This window comes from Pavona decussata, unplaced genomic scaffold (genome assembly GCF_977016875.1).
Source record: "Pavona decussata unplaced genomic scaffold, jaPavDecu1.1 SCAFFOLD_300, whole genome shotgun sequence".
Lineage (NCBI taxonomy): Eukaryota > Metazoa > Cnidaria > Anthozoa > Scleractinia > Agariciidae > Pavona > Pavona decussata.
This window is the reverse complement of record NW_028145697.1, coordinates 3,909,145-3,926,234: the sequence shown is the minus strand read 5'-3', so window position 1 is coordinate 3,926,234 and position 17,090 is coordinate 3,909,145. Positions and strand designations below refer to the sequence as shown.

The window sequence follows — 17,090 nt, the reverse complement described above, 5'->3', positions numbered from 1 at the left end:
TCCCTAGCCCTACTGAGGACAACACTGAGGACAGGCTAGAGCCAAATAATTTTTCGTACCCAGGATCTCCTCCAAGTCCCGGAAATGCTCGTGGCAGTCTTGACTATGGTGATCGTAAAGCCACTGGTTGTAGGTTTACCGAGCTGGATATGTGTGGTGAAGATTTTCTGAAAACTGGGGGGACGTTTTGTGTTGGTCCCCACCCGGGTCCCTTTGTCCGCATAGCTCATTCTCGACCCCAGAGCATCTCGGCTTTTCTACTTCATTCGCCAGTTATAAGCAACCGAACATTTGGTCAAAGATAAGGAAAAATTCAAATAATTCAAGTAAGATGGGGTCTTAGTTTTCGTAATTATAGCCTGCGAGCAAGCTCTTGCAGGTTAGTTCTCACTTGTGTTGTTGGTCCCGTCGCGGGGAGTGCGAGTCTGTTGGAATCGTGTGTCAGAGAAACTCGGAAGAATATAAAAGCATCATCGCAAAATCTTCATCCATATTGACGGCTTGTACTAAAACCAGGAACACCGGAACACTCCGGAACACTGAATTTGACGGTTTTGCTTTTTTACCCATTACAGACCATGTAAAAAATAAAAGGTCAATGTAATTTGTTTACCCACGTAACAAGAAAGAGCAAGCACTAAAAATATACACAAAAAGTAAAAAAGAAAGAACAAATATATAAAAGAAAAAGAAAGAAAGAAATAAGTAAATAAAGAAATAAACAGGTAAAGAGGTAAAGAAAGGAACAAATAAAGAAACAGAAAGGAAGCCCCCCCCCCCCCGCCCAATCTCAGACGCAAAATTCCACTCCCGTAGAAGCAAGTTGTAGCTTTTAAAGAAATATTTAACTCTTTCCAATTACAAGCCCCTATTGTTAAGCTTTTTAACTGTTTTAAGAAGCCAAAGGGGACGTTGAACCAATTAACAAGCTTATTGCTCACATTATAAACGCAATACAGATTTCAGCGGTTATACAGACCACGTAATATTCTCTGGATAACTGAAAAAATTATCCATTCACATTTACGCGACTATTTGAAAATTTCTCAAGGCTATGATAACCACAGGCGGCCCAAGCTCAAGCTGCGAGTGATGATCATCTTGCGTAGTAGCGGAAGAGTTTGTATGGGAATATTAACAATCGTTAGGAGGTACAAATACTGGAAAGTTCTTAATAATAATGACATACCTTGCTTCTAAGGTGTATTGCCGATTGTCTGTTTGTTATTTTGTGCTGATTTGAGGCCTCAAATCAGCACAAAATGGCAAAAAGACAATCGGCAATACGGTACACCTTAGAAGTAAGGTATAAGTCATTATTATTAAGAACTTTCCAGTATTTGTACCTCGTAACGATTGTTAATATTCCCATACAAACTCTTATATTTGCGCCGTGACCGCTATTACGCAAGATGATCATCACTCGCAGCTTGAACTTGGGCCACCTGTGTAATAACATAGAGGGAGCTGGAATGGTGCAATGGCACTCGCCCACCAATGTGACCCCGGTTCGCTCCCCGGACCCGCCGTCATATGAAGGTAGAGTTTGTTGTTTGTTTTTCTCCGGGTTCTCCGGGTTTTCCTCCCTAACCCTTTTAACCAACACTTCTAAATTCTAATTCGATCTCATACACGTACACTTTACAAGGGTTCTTATAAGGATGTTTGGCATTGCGTTTCACGGTGAGAGGATTCCGAGAAATGCGATACCCGTTTCTTTTTCCTTTGTTTGTTTGACGTCTTCAGCAGTTTATCGCATTCTTCTATGGCTTCCTCAAGTGCTGATTTGGCAACCTTTATCGATCTCTTTATTGGCCTTGAAGACGCCATTTTGTTTCCGTCTCAGCTATGTGAGGAAGCTAAGCACCATGGTAACGTTCCTTGTTAAATGCGGGTCATAAGCTCCTGTTAAATGAGAATCGATTTTGACAATTCATTCAGGGACCGCGGAGCCGTGGGGGCTGGGGGGGCTGGGGTGGCTCCAGCCCCCCCCCCCCCCTACCAATAATTTTGCAATATGTTGGGTAAAAGGTCGGGGGTTGCGAAGCAAATTCAAGATATATTTAGAAAAAAGCTCATCCTACACATTGCCATGCTCATCCGCTAAGTTTAAATGTAAAAAAGAGTAGGGCATGGGGTTCCCGATGTGCTGGTCTGGTCTTTGTGTGTGCAATAGTTGGGGGTTAGTTTGCAAGCAAGGAACTGCGAAAGTTCTGTTTCTTTCCCCCCGGTCACACTTAGTGACGAATTTGACTGAATCAAAAGACGTAACGAGTCACTGCAAAATATTGTTAGACACAGTAAATAACAGCGACAAATGAAATTGAAAAGCTAGTCAGGTTCTCGCCAAAACGCGAAAACTTGCTCGGCCAAATTAAGTCAAATATAGAAATGGAAGATGGAGAAGAAGGCATTTCAGCATCCGGCTTGACTAAATTCTGTGCAACAAGGTGGACTGTGAGAACAACCTGTTTCCAAAGAGTCATCGACAATTATGACGCATTGTTAAAGCTATGGAATGATTGCCTTGAAACGAGACTAGAATCAGATGTTCGTGGTGGAATAATTGGATGCCTGAAGCACAGATGAAAAAGTTTGACTTTTTCTTTGGATTAAACTTGAGTCAGAGGATCAGTTTCTCCCATACAGATAATCTATCGGAGACCTTACAGAAAGCCGGCATGTCAGCCACCAGTGGACAACTCAATGCCAAGCTGACGAAGGATGCACTGAAGAAGATCAGAAATTATGACCTTTTTGCAACTTTTTATCAAACAGTACTTTGCAGAAAACAGCTTCATGTTTCTATTACGGAGCCTGAAGTAACAAGAAACAAAAGAGCTCCTCAGTGGAAGATTTGAGGTTGGAACTGGAACGCCTTTCTTTCCTGTGACTCCTGAGGGACCACCCTAGGACGCTTGCGCCTGCAGCGCGCGCTAAAAATGCATTCGGCATTTTATTTACCCCCCCCCCCCCCACCCCCAATCGCAAAAGTGCTGCGCGGTCCCTGTAAATCATGACATGAGTGAATTCGTGGGGGAGATTGTGTTGGCAACTTTCATCTCGCGCTGGCGACGCGGCAAAATTTGAAAAAATCGCAAATGCGTTCCCAGAGCCTACGATCCTTTTGGAGTTGGTACACAGGGCGCCCACACAAACTATGTGACCGTTTGTATTTTGAATTTATAGAGGCAATGTATGGGAATATCGAAAATCCTCGTATTATCGTACTAGATTGCGATAGATATTCTCATTTAACATCAAAATAAACGTAGTTTTACCTTAAATGTTGTGTGTTGTCGTTCCTGAGGTTGAAGACGGCGATTTTAGCTATTTGAAGGGTTCGGCGTTGAACGTTCACTCGAGCGTAACTCTTCTATTACGCTCGAGTGAACGTTCAACGCCGAACCCTTCAAATGGCTAAAATCGCCGTCTTCAACCTCAGGAACGACAACACACAACATTTAAGGTAAAACTACGTTTATTTTGATGTTAAATGAGAATATCTATCGCAATCTAGTACGATAATACGAGGATTTTCGATATTCCCATACATTGCCTCTATAAATTCAAAATACAAACGGTCACATAGTTTGTGTGGGCCCCCCGTGGTTAAAATTGTTTTTAAACTCTAATGTTAAGTTAGTGGTAAAGAAAAGTCAACGTCAAAACTGAGGGACAAAAATCCTTTTGAAAAATCTTTATTGTTGTGTAATTAAACTCGAACCAAAGTTGTTGTTAATCCAGGATTAGCTTAATCGGCTTTCGAACAGGCCCAGGTGGCCAATCAAAGCTGGACATAAGGCCACCGCTGGCCTGAAACGCGCGTGGGCTCTGGAGACCAGATTGACCAGCAAGCTCTGCGGTTGTAGACTGGCGGGAAACAAGTCCGAAGCTGGTGGCTTCTAGATAGTAATTCGCTGGCTACTACCATGCGGTTGTTTGTTTCAAAGACTTCTTGGACACCCACAGGTACTTATAAGTCAGGTGATCTCCAAATATTTACAAGTGTGCTCGAACAACGGATTACCGTACAGTAGCTTACAGTATGTGTGCCTATTTCTGCCACGAACGCACCTATTCGGACTTAGGAATTAATGTTTGGCTTATTCTTCGTAAACTTAAAGCTTAAATAAAACCCGTAAGATAGGTTCCAATGAGTTATTGATTTCCTCGCGAAGCGAGGGCCGAATTAAGGCCCGAGCGTAGCGAGGTTAATAAATTTGTCGGGCCGAACCGGCCCGAGTGGAGCTAAGCCGCGCGAATTCGAGCGAAAAATATATTTATATATATGAATGTATGTATGTTTGTATAAATTTAAGATAGAAAATATAACACAGTTACTCGAGTTTCACGCACTAAGCGATCATCAGACTGTTCCGTTGGAGTTTCTAGAGTTTTAATTTAAGGAGGGCGGTTGGAGCGATCTTGCTTCTGATTGGCTGCGTAGAATTTATTTTCATGCCTGCATTTTGTAATTAACTCAGATCGTTTATTGAGGAGGGTAGATTTGTCAGCAGATAGGATGCAGAGCTTCTCAGATAAGCACAAATTGCAGCGCGAGGGATGTCCGTGATATGGATTTGCTCGTTTGATAATGGACCATTTGATCGTGTAAGCGGTGCCATTATCCTTCTGGTCCCAGATGTATTTGGACAGAACAGTGTCATGTGAATGTTTGCGGTGCTTACACGATCAAATGGTCCATTATCAAACGAGCAAATCCATATCACGGACATCCCTCGCGCTGCAATTTGTGCTTATCTGAGAAGCTCTGCATCCTATCTGCTGGCAAATCTACCCTCCTCAATAAACGATCTGAGTTAATTACAAAATGCAGGCATGAAAATAAATTCTACGCAGCCAATCAGAAGCAAGATCGCTCCAACCGCCCTCCTTAAATTAAAACTCTAGAAACTCCAACGGAACAGTCTGATGATCGCTTAGTGCGTGAAACTCGAGTAACTGTGTTATATTTTCTATCTTAAATTTATATTTCGCTCTGCATGTTTTTGCATCGAGCACTCCTGCGACTGAGTGAAGCAATCATTGTATTGTTTCTTTGTTTATGTATGTTTGTATATATATTTAGTTGAAGGTGTCCGCAATGTTGCCTAGCAACGGTGAAAAACAAAGTATGAATGACGTCAGACTGTCTGGCGTTGTCTGAAAAAAATTTGCATACATCGGAAAAAATATGCGTGCATGATCAAATTTCAGCTGCAAGTTCATCAATATTCACTAGATACAGAACTATCTCTCCAGAATCTTTTCTCTTTTAGAAATCTTTTTTTGTGAAAGATTGCATTGAAGAAATTACACATTTTGAGGCCGCGGTAAAATAATTTTCCGTGGGAAATAAATTCATCGAACACGACAGCGCTGCACGCCCGTTGTACATTTCATCGCGCCAGAAATAGATTTTTAACCGCAAACTAACCTGTGGAACTGCGAAAAGACCATGCTCATCAAAATAGTTGCTATGTTCAGAAACCTTTTAATCTCCTCATTTGATGCTACAACACGAAAGAGGGCTTTCCACCCAGCCCCAGCTTCGCGAGGTTTTGCGAGTCACGTATTTCTAGTTTATAGTCTACTTTCGCTAACTCTTTTTGCGACCGGTTTCGTTGGCTTTAGGCGGGAATATCTTGTGAAGGTAGCTACGTAAAATGTGTTTCAGTCTAAGTTCGCATTCGCTGCACCTTGAAATCTGTTGAAATACATCGTTTTAGTTTGCACTTTATTATTCTCGCAAAATACTCAACACAAATTACTACCTTTTGGAGAACGTCGGGCCAAAAGAACAACGTTTGCTTCCAAGTTAGAATTACTAGTTAACTCTTTCACGTTTTCGAGCAAGAACACGGGAAAAACTTGTTTATATAAGTTACCACGACCACAGCAAGGACGAAAGCAACCAAAAGCCGCAATGAATTAGATACGACAATGCCTCGGTAAAAACACTGTAGGGACTAATTACTTTTGTAAGGGTATTGTTAAAAAAAAAAACATACATATGTGTTCTTCTGAATTGGAAGCCAAACGACCTACAATTTGTTTTGTGGACTGAGGTTTTTTTGTAGACTGATGTTTCTTTTTCTACATTGGGAACTTGCTCAGTTTTTGTCACTCTACAGGCAATAATCACGGAGCAACAGAAATAGTTTCAGTCTAGATAAGTCTTGCTGTTAACGCCACACAGTCAAGAAAGATATTCTTTTAATTAGCCTCCTGATGTAAAGTGCGCAATGCCATATATGAGAATGACACTGATCAAGATAGCGATGTTTGCACCATTTGGGTTCAAAATAGGCAGCCCGAGTACGGTGCGAATGTGGACGAAAACAAACTGAAAATCTCTCAATCTAAAACTTCGCAAACTTATAAATTTAATTCAGGATTGAGTGTTAGCGATATTTAGATCGATTCACTTGGAACAGACGTAAACACTGAAAATTTGCCTATGCACGGTGAGTACTGCAACACTCACTTAACTTATTTTTATATGTACTTTGGATAAAGAGCAAAATTGAAAGCCCTTCACGAAGTTATAAGTTGTTGAGAGAAGCCATTGTTTGGATATAGAAAAAAAACTGTCTCACTGAAAACACCGGGAAGATTTCAGTCACATGCTAGGCAACAAAATTCCTTCACGTGTATCACATTTCATTGGACAACATCAGGATGCAAAGAACAAAATCTACGACGGTTCTTGGAGGAAAACTGGCTGCTTGCAGTTTGTTATTCAGCGACGGGGGGAGTGGTAGTGCCTTTTCACTTATGCCCGACGTGTGCCATTTTAACCCCTTTGAGAAGACCTGGAAGTACTCTCTTTTTGTTTCGTTGATTACCATTCGGCCTTTCACTGACCTCCAGGCGTAGTCAATCGATAAACCAATACTCAAGCAGTTTAAGGCCTGGGTTTCAAGGGTGTTCAGAAATTATGAATGATCCCCTATATCTTCGGTTTCTCTGCCTAGAACAGGATGAAATTTTCCCTGAATATTGAGCTTGATGTTTTCTTTATCCTTAACGTATAATTTTGATCACGTGACACATCACGTGACCAAAAAATGAAAATTACGTAAATCGGCGATATGGCGGCGAATTTTCTTTATATAGATAACTGAATTAGTGTTTCAGAAGCAAATTTTAAATATTTAACTTTCTACGTTTGGAATGACTGTCCTTAAGTTTTTAAATTGGAGAAATTAACAATCAAAGGTTGAATTGTGGACTAAAAAATGACCTTTGTGCTGATAATTTTTTTCTGGAGAACAATGGACAATCATTCCAAACGTGAAGCGATGGAGATATTTAATCTTTATTAGAAACGCGCTTTTGTTTGATGTTTTCTCTTAAAACCGTCGGCTACCTGTCAAATCTTTGCTTTTTTCACAAAAACGATCACATGACATGTCACGTGATTTATAGCACCACTTATTATGCTTAGAAATTTTCAGAATGATAAGATCTTTTTATCTTCCAAATTTCAGTTCAGTGTCATTGAATTTGTTAAAGTTATCGAGAATAAACCATTTTTTCTCTAAAAAGCCCTTAACCCAGGCCTTAAACTGCTTGAGTAATTGATAACAATCAATTATAGCAATTCTGATACCACTTGATAGGAATGGATAAAGAAAAAAAGTTGTGTTGGAAATTGATGAGGACTGGTTTATCGATTGTTATCAATAAATTATCGTCCATTTTTATCTGTAACCATTTTTGTCAATTTCTACAAGTTAAAAATTGACACAATGCATTGAGTCATTCAATTATGGATATGCAATGCAAATGTCAACAAGCTGATACTAAAAGAACAAGAGCAATAACAGAAGTAATTGGGTATTTTTATCACAGCATGATTAATAAAAGAAGAGGAAGTTGCAGCCAAAGTACTAAGTATGGGTGTACAACCCTCTAGTCATGCTATGGCAACGCCATAAATATGAAGCAAAATAAACAGCAAAGTCAGTGTCTTTATAATCTCAGTTAATAGGCCTTATCACGGTTTTCGACGCCATTTTGACGAGTAGGCAAACAGGCTTGAAATAACAGTGTTTATGGAAATCCGATGTCAAATAATTTTCATAAAACATCGCTTCTGAAGAAATAAGCATAATAGCAAATCACAGGGTGAGCAAGAAATAAAAAAAATAATCCAACAGCACAGAAGTAAAAACTTTTCTCCATAGATATTGACTAGGAAGACCACATGTAAAAGAAGTAATTTTCTGTGTTTTTTGTCCTGACCCCGATAGGACTAGATGCTGAAATAATAAAATGTTTAACTATTTGAATGCGGTCTTGTATTGTTTACAAGATAGTAATGGCATCTAATATGTTTGAAACAAATACTCCTCCAGGGACTCCTTGGGATTAGTGATTGTTATCAATTACTGTCAATTGCTATCAGTTATTATCCATTATCTCAATCAATAATAATCAATAATAAATTTTTGATTTCAATCGATATTGGTATGATAGGCTTTGCTTAGATTACATAATAGTTTTGCACCAGCTGATGTATGCCCTTATTTGGTAATAAACTTCAGTTGTTAAAAAGCACCTGGTCTGAGCTCGGCCGCTCATCAGATATCAATCACCAATTGATATTGATTGATTTGCATTGCTTTGCGTATCGAAAGGAAAATTGCTAGTGAAGTTTAATCATTTTGTGCATTAAGCAAATAATTTGTATAATAATCCAAAATATTATTACATTTACCAGGTCAATTCACAAGTTTGCTTGAACAGAGCGCTTTGACTATTTCCCTTCTGAGTGAGAGCTTCCGTAAAACCCACAGTTTGCATATTGTAGAACTTATTGTGACTTGAAGAGTTTGAAAACAAAGTGAACAATAGCGTATTCTAACCCAACCGCATCCTGTCCTTTACCATGGCTTAAGTCAACCGGGAAAACCTAGGCTAAACCGGGTTTTTGTTGTGGCTAGACGGGGTTTTGCCAAGGTGAAACTGCAGATCAAAACTGCGATTCGGCCGAGGCAAAATCGCTGCAAATGGTCCAATAGTTTCAAGCGGTACTGTATTTTAATTTAACATCGCTTGTTTGGAGGAACATGTGTCAACAGGTAAACAAGATGTACTGATAAATTCAATACTTGGCTATATTTTTTCCTCAAGTTTTGAGATTTAAAACTCTACCAAGCAAGTACAAGTTGTATTAAGTTTCATTGAGCCCGACAGGTGGATGGTAGAGGTGCTTTTTTCCTCATGAGCCACATGTTTTATTGTACGGCTTGTTATATGTATGAAATAAAATTCTGGTATAATCTGGTAAAATTCTGGTATGAAGTAAAATTCTGGTATTAGATAACGTGCGATATGCGGCAAAAAATTTTCTCACAAAACCTTCTATAACAGAAATGATTGTTTAGCTCTAATACTCAAGAAAGGTCTCACCCAAACTGACTTTAAAATGTTTATTTAGTCAGGAAAAGGGTAACATATTACTTAGTTTTTCTTTAACAAGATGTATATTAACATGGTGAAGGGGATTTTTTCCAAAAGAGTTGATTAACCCCTAATATCAAAGAACAAACTCTCCTATCTTGTCCCCAAGCTTTTCTCATAAAAGTACTGGGGAGAGTTTAAACCACGAGGCGCAGCAGAGTGGCTTTAGACCCGATAAAATACGTGCTGCAAGTTTTTTGAACAGCTTCAAAAACATTCCTGGAAAAGCATGTGTCAATAGAGTTCATAATAATATTATTATGCTTTTGTGAACGTTGGAAATTTTCATACAAGAAAAACACTGCATACTTATTGGAGTGTTTTATCAGCTGATAAAACACTGCATACTAATAAGGAGGAGGTTTGTCAATATAAAGTCACTGCACGTGATGTATCATTGACCATTTGAAAAATTTTTATGAAAATTCACCTTGGGTGATTATATCCTTAATTCTCATGACCTCAAGGGTTGGGTAAGTATTGTTATTACAGGGAGAAGTTTGATGCTCATCACTGTAAGGTCTTAAAGGGTTACTCATCTAAGAATGACTGTCCGAGAATAGGGACTACCTGTCCAAGAATAGGCCACCCAACTTCTACAATAGTTTTCACAATTACTGAGAAACCTCAGGTATTCAATCAGCTAATCTTTAGGATGTCTTTACACAAGGAAGTAATAATACACTAGGAAAAAGTCTCAGCTTGCTCCCGCCCTTATGTGGTACGTTATTGTGATAAATGCAAAAATTGTCCAAGTATAGGCACATATACTGTAATATTGTTTTCTTTCGTTTTGAGCTTAAGTTCTTATATAAACCTATTTGTATTAAATCCATATTTAGTTTGTAGAGAAAGACCAAACTTTGTGACATCATGATCAACTTCCTATGAACTCTAACTGTGCACTGCTGCTATTGTTGAAGAAACCAGACTTGAGCTTATATCAGATATGAAACAATTTGCAATTTGTGGATGGGATCAATCCTATAACTGTGGTAAGTTGGTTTTAAAGTTTCATTATATTTTTTGAGTGGTTGTTAAGAAATCAAGGTATGAGCAAACCAAAATAACTTAAAGGAAACTGGTTTAAGAAATATTGTTTCGGTATGCTGTCTAACTTTTTCATTTTGTCAGGATCTAACAATAATTATAAATGTAGAGACCTCTCAGCATTACATTATGTCAACACCACAACACTTGCCAAATTGGCAACCTTTGTGACAATTTTAGTTGCCTTTTTTTCCTGCTGATTCTGGTCAGCAAACCAGTCCCAGATCGACCTGATCACTTACGGCTTTTTTCCAGGGACCCCTTCAATTGTTCCATCCGTAGTGATCTGATCGATAACATTTGACCCACAATCAATGAGATTTTAATAATACCATGCTATAAAATTGCCTATTTTACCTAAATACTTTCACTCGTGGCATTTTCTTGGATTTTCGGGTTAGTTCCTCTGAAAGTTTTCATGTTTGCAACATTGGCTCAAAACAAGACCAAGTTCTTGTTGCTTTTGTAAGTTAACATTTTTTTTAAGACAACTTAATTCCACAGTACCTGATCCATTGCATTGGACTTTTTAGTTTCCGCGCTTGTTTCTGCTATTGTTCATTCCTCAAGAAATAATTTGTTTTGTCATAACTATGAGTAATCATGAATGTTTCTTTCAGTGATTCTCGCGTGTATCGAGGATCGAGTCAACGTTTGAGTGAATCGCATTGACTTGATCCTCGATACTTGATTGTCGTGAGCATCAAGTTGAGGCTGTCAACTTACATTTGAGTGGTACTGTAATTGATGTGAAGTGGGAACTGTGATAGGGAAATGTAGATAATTTTGCACGATTTATACATGATATGGCTGTGCTTCAATTTTTGTAAGGAGAGCAAAATAAAATAGCTATAGAAATTCCGAGAGGTTAGATGTGTTATTTTGAACCTCCTAGAACATATAATACATTGTATAATAATAATCATAATCCTGTTGTTTTCTTTTCTTTTTTTTTTCAGTGAAAGCTGCCACCATTATGCATTTTATTGCACATGTTCCTTCACTGGCAGACCAAGTATTAACGTAATGGATGTGACAAATGCTGAGCAAGTATAATTTTTTTATAGCAATAATAATTATTATTTTAAAGAAGTAATGCATACTTCCCATGTGACATGTGATAAGAGTTGTCACTGGAACATGTTACAGGTGTTCAATATGGGCTGTAGCACAGGACAAATCCCATTTATTTGGTAATTTGATGTTATTACATATGTGAACGAAAAGGCCATGGCATAAAAAAAGTAAGCAGCATTCTCCTACCTCCAAAAAAAAAAAATATTCAAAAGTGTATTTTGAGAGGAAGCACAGCATAATAATTTATTGTACCATTTAATACACCATGCACATGTTCAGCAAGGAAAACACAAAATCTTCTTCACCCCCTGCTAGATGCTTTTTGTCCTTTTGAGCTATCAATCATCCAATCAGAATCAGTCTTCTGTGGAAATGTTTGTGAGTTTTATGGGGTTGGATTGTACAAACAGAAATTGGCACTTTGCCACACTGGTAATAAATTTTCAAGAAATGTTTTTCGCCTATGTAACATACATCTTTTTAGAGTTCACAATGGGAAGGAACATCACTGAAGAATACTCCATCGCTGAAAAAGAGGACTTGATAAGAAGATTTTTTTGTGTGTGTTCCAAAGTTTTTGCTCCTAAAAGCAAATGTAAGAAATCTTTTGACTGGGCAGCTTTTTGTCATTTATTCTGTCTTTGCTAATTCGTAGCTGTGTTTGGGAAGTGCCGTCGTGTAAACATTGACTAATTTCCATAACCTGGTTGAAATTAAAGTTTGGTATACAAGCAGTTTACATAAACTATTTTAGCAATTTTCAATTTCAAGGTTATTTTTTGTCAATACTTGATAAATGCATGTAGCCTTGTACTTGTTATATCAGAAAATGACTTGTTTCTCTTACGGTGATTTAAAGGTAAAAAAAAGTTAATTTGAGAAGCCTATGATTTTTCTTTCTTTACTGTTTATTTCGGTTAATTTGGGAAAACTCGAGAATCTTGCAGGAGCCACTGCTGCAGAAACAGTTTGCTTGTCAATTTGTTTTCCCAGAAAAAGGGAGACTGCAATATCAAATCTCTTAAGAGAGCCAATCTAGGCATGGCAAGTTTTGCTTAACAGGAAGTCAAAAGAACAATCCATTTGGGTCTCTAACTAGAAAAGGTTCATTCAATTATTGTATGTTTTGCCAAATTTACAAATGCAGTGTTGACCCGTAGTGTTCATTCTTGCCTTGACATTTCCTTTCATTAAGTATCAAGCATTCAACTTTTTCTCGTATTTCAGTACAGAACGTACATTTTCAGGCTTGTTATAATCTTCCCTTACTGTAACTATTACTTGGGGATTCTGTGGAGCCCAAGTTATAAATTTGGCTTTCTTCGTAGGATTTAAAAGTACAATAGTGTGTTTGGCGAGTCTGGGCAAGTTACAGTATCTGTAGATGGATTGCGAATGTGACAAAGTTTAAGTTGAGATGACCACGTGGCTACGTTTATACTTCATTTGCCGCTTGCTGTTTTCAATTTATCAGAGGTACTTCGTTAGCATCAAAGGTGAATCATTCCACACAATTCATGTCTATGTACTAATTTTTTTACGAAAAAAAAAAACAGCAAATCTCACGTTTGCCCTATAAAAACAGGGAGTCAGATATGGAATGAACAGAAAATCATCTGCTTGTTTTCATGAATTTAGGCTAGATATATAGCCCACTTTGAAAAAGAGTGATAGCCTGGGTCGAAAGAAGCTTTCCAATCGATTGTGGGAAGGTTTGGGGGACGTTAGCTATTATCATTGCATTCAGTCTCCCCCCAGACAATCCCACAATCGCTTGGGCAGTTACTCTCGACCCAGGCCAGGACTCATTTTCATTTTAATTTGAAAAGCCTAAGATTTTTTTCTTTACTGTGCATTTCGGTTAATTTTGGGAAAACTCAAGAACCTCGCAGGAGCCACTGCTGCAGACACAGTTTGCTTGTCAATTTGTTTTCTCAGAAAAAGGGAGACTGCAATATCAAATCTCTTAAGAGAGCCAATCTAGGCATGGCAAGTTTTGCTTAACAGGAAGTCAAAAGAACAATCCATGTGGGTCTCTAACTAGAAAAGGTTCGTTCAATTATTGTATGTTTTGCCAAATTTACAAATGTAGTGTTGACCAGTAGTGTACATTCTTGCTTTGACATTTCCTTTCATGAAGTATCAAGCATTCAACTTATTCTCGTATTTCAGTACAGAACGTACATTTTCAGGCTTGTTATAACCTTCCCTTACTGTAACTATTACTTGGGGATTCTGTGGAGCCCAAGTTATAAATTTGGCTTTCTTCGTAGGATTTAAAAGTGCAATAGTGTGTTGGGCTAGTCTGGGCAAGTTACAGTATCTGTAGATGGATTGCGAATGTGACAAAGTTTAAGTTGAGATGACCATGTGGCTACGTTTATACTTCATTTGCCGCTTGCTGTTTTCAATTTATCAGAGGTACTTCGTTAGCATCAAAGGTGAATCATTCCACACTATTCGTGTCTATGTACTAATTTTTTTACGAAAAAAAAAAACAGCAAATCTCACGTTTGCCCTATAAAAACAGGGAGTCAGATATGGAATGAACAGAAAATCATCTGCTTGTTTTCATGAATTTAGGCTAGATATATAGCCCACTTTGAAAAAGAGTGATAGCCTGGGTCGAAAGAAGCTTTCCAATTGATTGTGGGAAGGTTTGGGGGACGTTAGCTATTATCATTGCATTCAGTCTCCCCCCAGACAATCCCACAATCGCTTGTGCAGGTACGCTCGACCCAGGCCAGGACTTATTTTCAAAGTGGGCTATTGCAGTGAGGGATACCTAAAATACAGGCGTTGCAATAAGTTGAATTTTTTGAGACCAAATTTCATAGAAGCATGATCTCCGGAGTGATAACAATCAAGACACTATTTGTTTGTAATTGGTGACTAAAATTAATGATGTTTTTGACACTCAAGCGAGTCAATATTGCATTGCCATTTTGCTGAGAAGGTGTAACTGGATTAAAGTGACAAGAAATGTCGTCTAGTATGCTGACTCCACATACAAATACACATGCCATTCGCGGTAGACCCACGCTAAAAGATATTGAACATTTTTTCAGGACAGGTTGGTGCGCAAAAAAAAGAAAGCTATTCAATGATACCAAATGGGCAAATTGACAGATTGTCATTAAAGCAAAATGGAATGCAGTTTCTTCACTTATTAATGCTTATTTTTTACGTATTAATTAATCGTGTAGTTTGGCACGTTCACAAGTGTAATGTTTGCGATTGTGCATCATCACCAAATTTGTTATTGTGTTTGATGATCATAGTGATGTGTTGGAGAAGAGTATGAAAGGAAAATGGTGTTCCCGTGAAATGTAATTGAATTGAGATCTACTCAAGCAAATTTACTTTTAGCAAAAATGATCATGTTGGATTTCACAGGTATTTGTTTCGATGCAATCATGCACCCAGATCGTGTTACCAGTAAAAAAGCTGAAACGTGTCACAGAAAGCCGAGGAAATAAGGGTATTTGGGTGGAAAGGTGTTCGCACAAATCTCCTTTTTCTTCAAAATTCATCATATCTGAGATGCACTTCATGGCTACAAAATGTGGCATGTTTAGTGATGTTATATATTATTTTGTTTATTCATCCTTTGAGTAACATTTCCAATTGAACTACATCATGTTTATTGCAAATACAAAGTGATGTCGTGGACTCTCAGCGAGTCTTTTATACTTTACCTGTCATCAAAGACTGAACTAACATGCATCCTCAAATACGCCTAATAAAATGACGCCCAAGTCTATGTTCCCACAGCGTCTTGCTTGATTATAGCATCATCTCCATGCTGTTAATCCCTACAAATTTTTATTTCTGCTGGGCCCTTTTATGAAAATCATTGAACAACAACAACAATTTATTTATAAATTCAGATTTCATTAAAGGCTTGTCCCGCAAATAGCCACAAAGCAAGTCGAGGCGGGACAAGATGAGCATGAGAACATAATGGAAAAAAAATTACAGTAAATTACAAACATGGTGGAAAACAGAAAAACTTAACTTAACATAATGACGCAGATTTAGATAAGGCTCTGCACATAGTCAAACATCAGAATGAGGTACATGGTCAAACATCAGAACCATTAAATGACCTTCAAATAACGGCACAAATAGCTTTTTAACTAAATTTGATTAAATAGACTTTTCTTCAACCTCCAGTATAAACATCATCAACGAAACAAGCTCTATGAATTTCTTCATGGCTGCTTTACTAAATGCAGCTACCACTCCACTCCACTGTAAACACACCTTTGACATAGATCACTCTTTTAGCATGTAGTATTGTGTTTGTATCAGGTCCTAAAGTTAATTCTGGCTTGGGCTCCTAACTTTCAGTTTTCTCAGGCTACAATATTGAAAAGGATAGAACAGGGAGCACTGGTATCAGGTTATTTAAGCTACTTATATTGCAGTGAGGGCTACCTAAAATGCAAGCGTTGAAGTAAGTTGAATTTGTGAGACAAAATGCGATTGTGATAACAATCAAGACACCAATTGTTTGTTTACCTTGTGGTTTGAAGAGGCATCTCATTGAAGCCTAAATGATGGTTTTTGACACTCAAGCGAGCCAATATTGCATTGCCATTTTGCTTAGAAGGCGTGACTGAGTTAAAGTGACAAGAAATGTCGTCTAGTATGCTGATTACACATACAAATACACATGGCATTCACGGTAGAACAACACTAAAGATATTGAACGTTTTCGGAACGGGTTGGTGAGCAAACTTAAAGAAAAAGAAAGATATTCAATGATACCAAATAGACGAATTGACATATTGTCAACAAAGCAAAATGGAAAGCAGTTGCTCCAGTTTTGTACCTCTTATTAATGCTAGTTTTTTACATATAATCATGTAGTTTGGCATGTTCACATGTGCAATGTTCGTGATTGTGCGTCATCAGCAAAATCTGTTGTGTTGGAGAAAACAATGAAAGTTACTGTACCTAGTCTACCAAAGGAAAATGGTGTGCTAGTGAAAATAAACGTAATTGAATTGTTATCTCTTCAAGTTAATTTATTTTTAGCAAAAATGATCGTGTTGGATTTCACAGGTGTGTGTTTCGATGCAATCATGCACCCATATCGTGTTACCAGTAAAAAAGCTGAAACGTCTGTCACAGAAAGCCCAGGAAATAAGGGAATTTGGGTGGAAAGGTGTTTGCACAAATCCCCTTTTCCATCGAAACTCATCATTATCTGAGATGCAACTTCATGGTTACAGGAAAGGCAGTCTATGACTGCATGTGGCTACTGCTTTATTTTTGTTGAATATTGTGGTAAAAAAGCAATGTTGTATAAAATTTGGAGGGGCGAAAGAACAGCTCCAGTCAATGCCAAAATTGTGCAGCTTAATTTGATTGTGTTGGAGGATTTCGGTTTGTTTACACTTTAATACACAGGGGACAGTAATAGATATGGTTTGGCTATCACATGGTGAAGAAATTCCATGAATCAAGATAAACGGACAATA

General features: G+C 38.0%; 1 long non-coding RNA gene across 3 annotated transcripts in view; it reads left to right on the top strand.

The window, feature by feature from the left end:
* The first annotated feature begins 3,860 nt into the window (after window positions 1–3,860).
* The window catches only part of LOC146454705 (uncharacterized), a 29,705-nt gene continuing 16,475 nt past the window's right edge, over window positions 3,861–17,090 (top strand). For all 3 annotated transcript variants that reach the window (XR_014859234.1, XR_014859233.1, XR_014859231.1), the window contains exons 1-3: window positions 3,861–3,972; window positions 10,317–10,469; window positions 11,484–11,574. This is a non-coding gene — a long non-coding RNA (uncharacterized LOC146454705). The remainder of the gene's footprint in view (window positions 3,973–10,316; window positions 10,470–11,483; window positions 11,575–17,090) is intronic.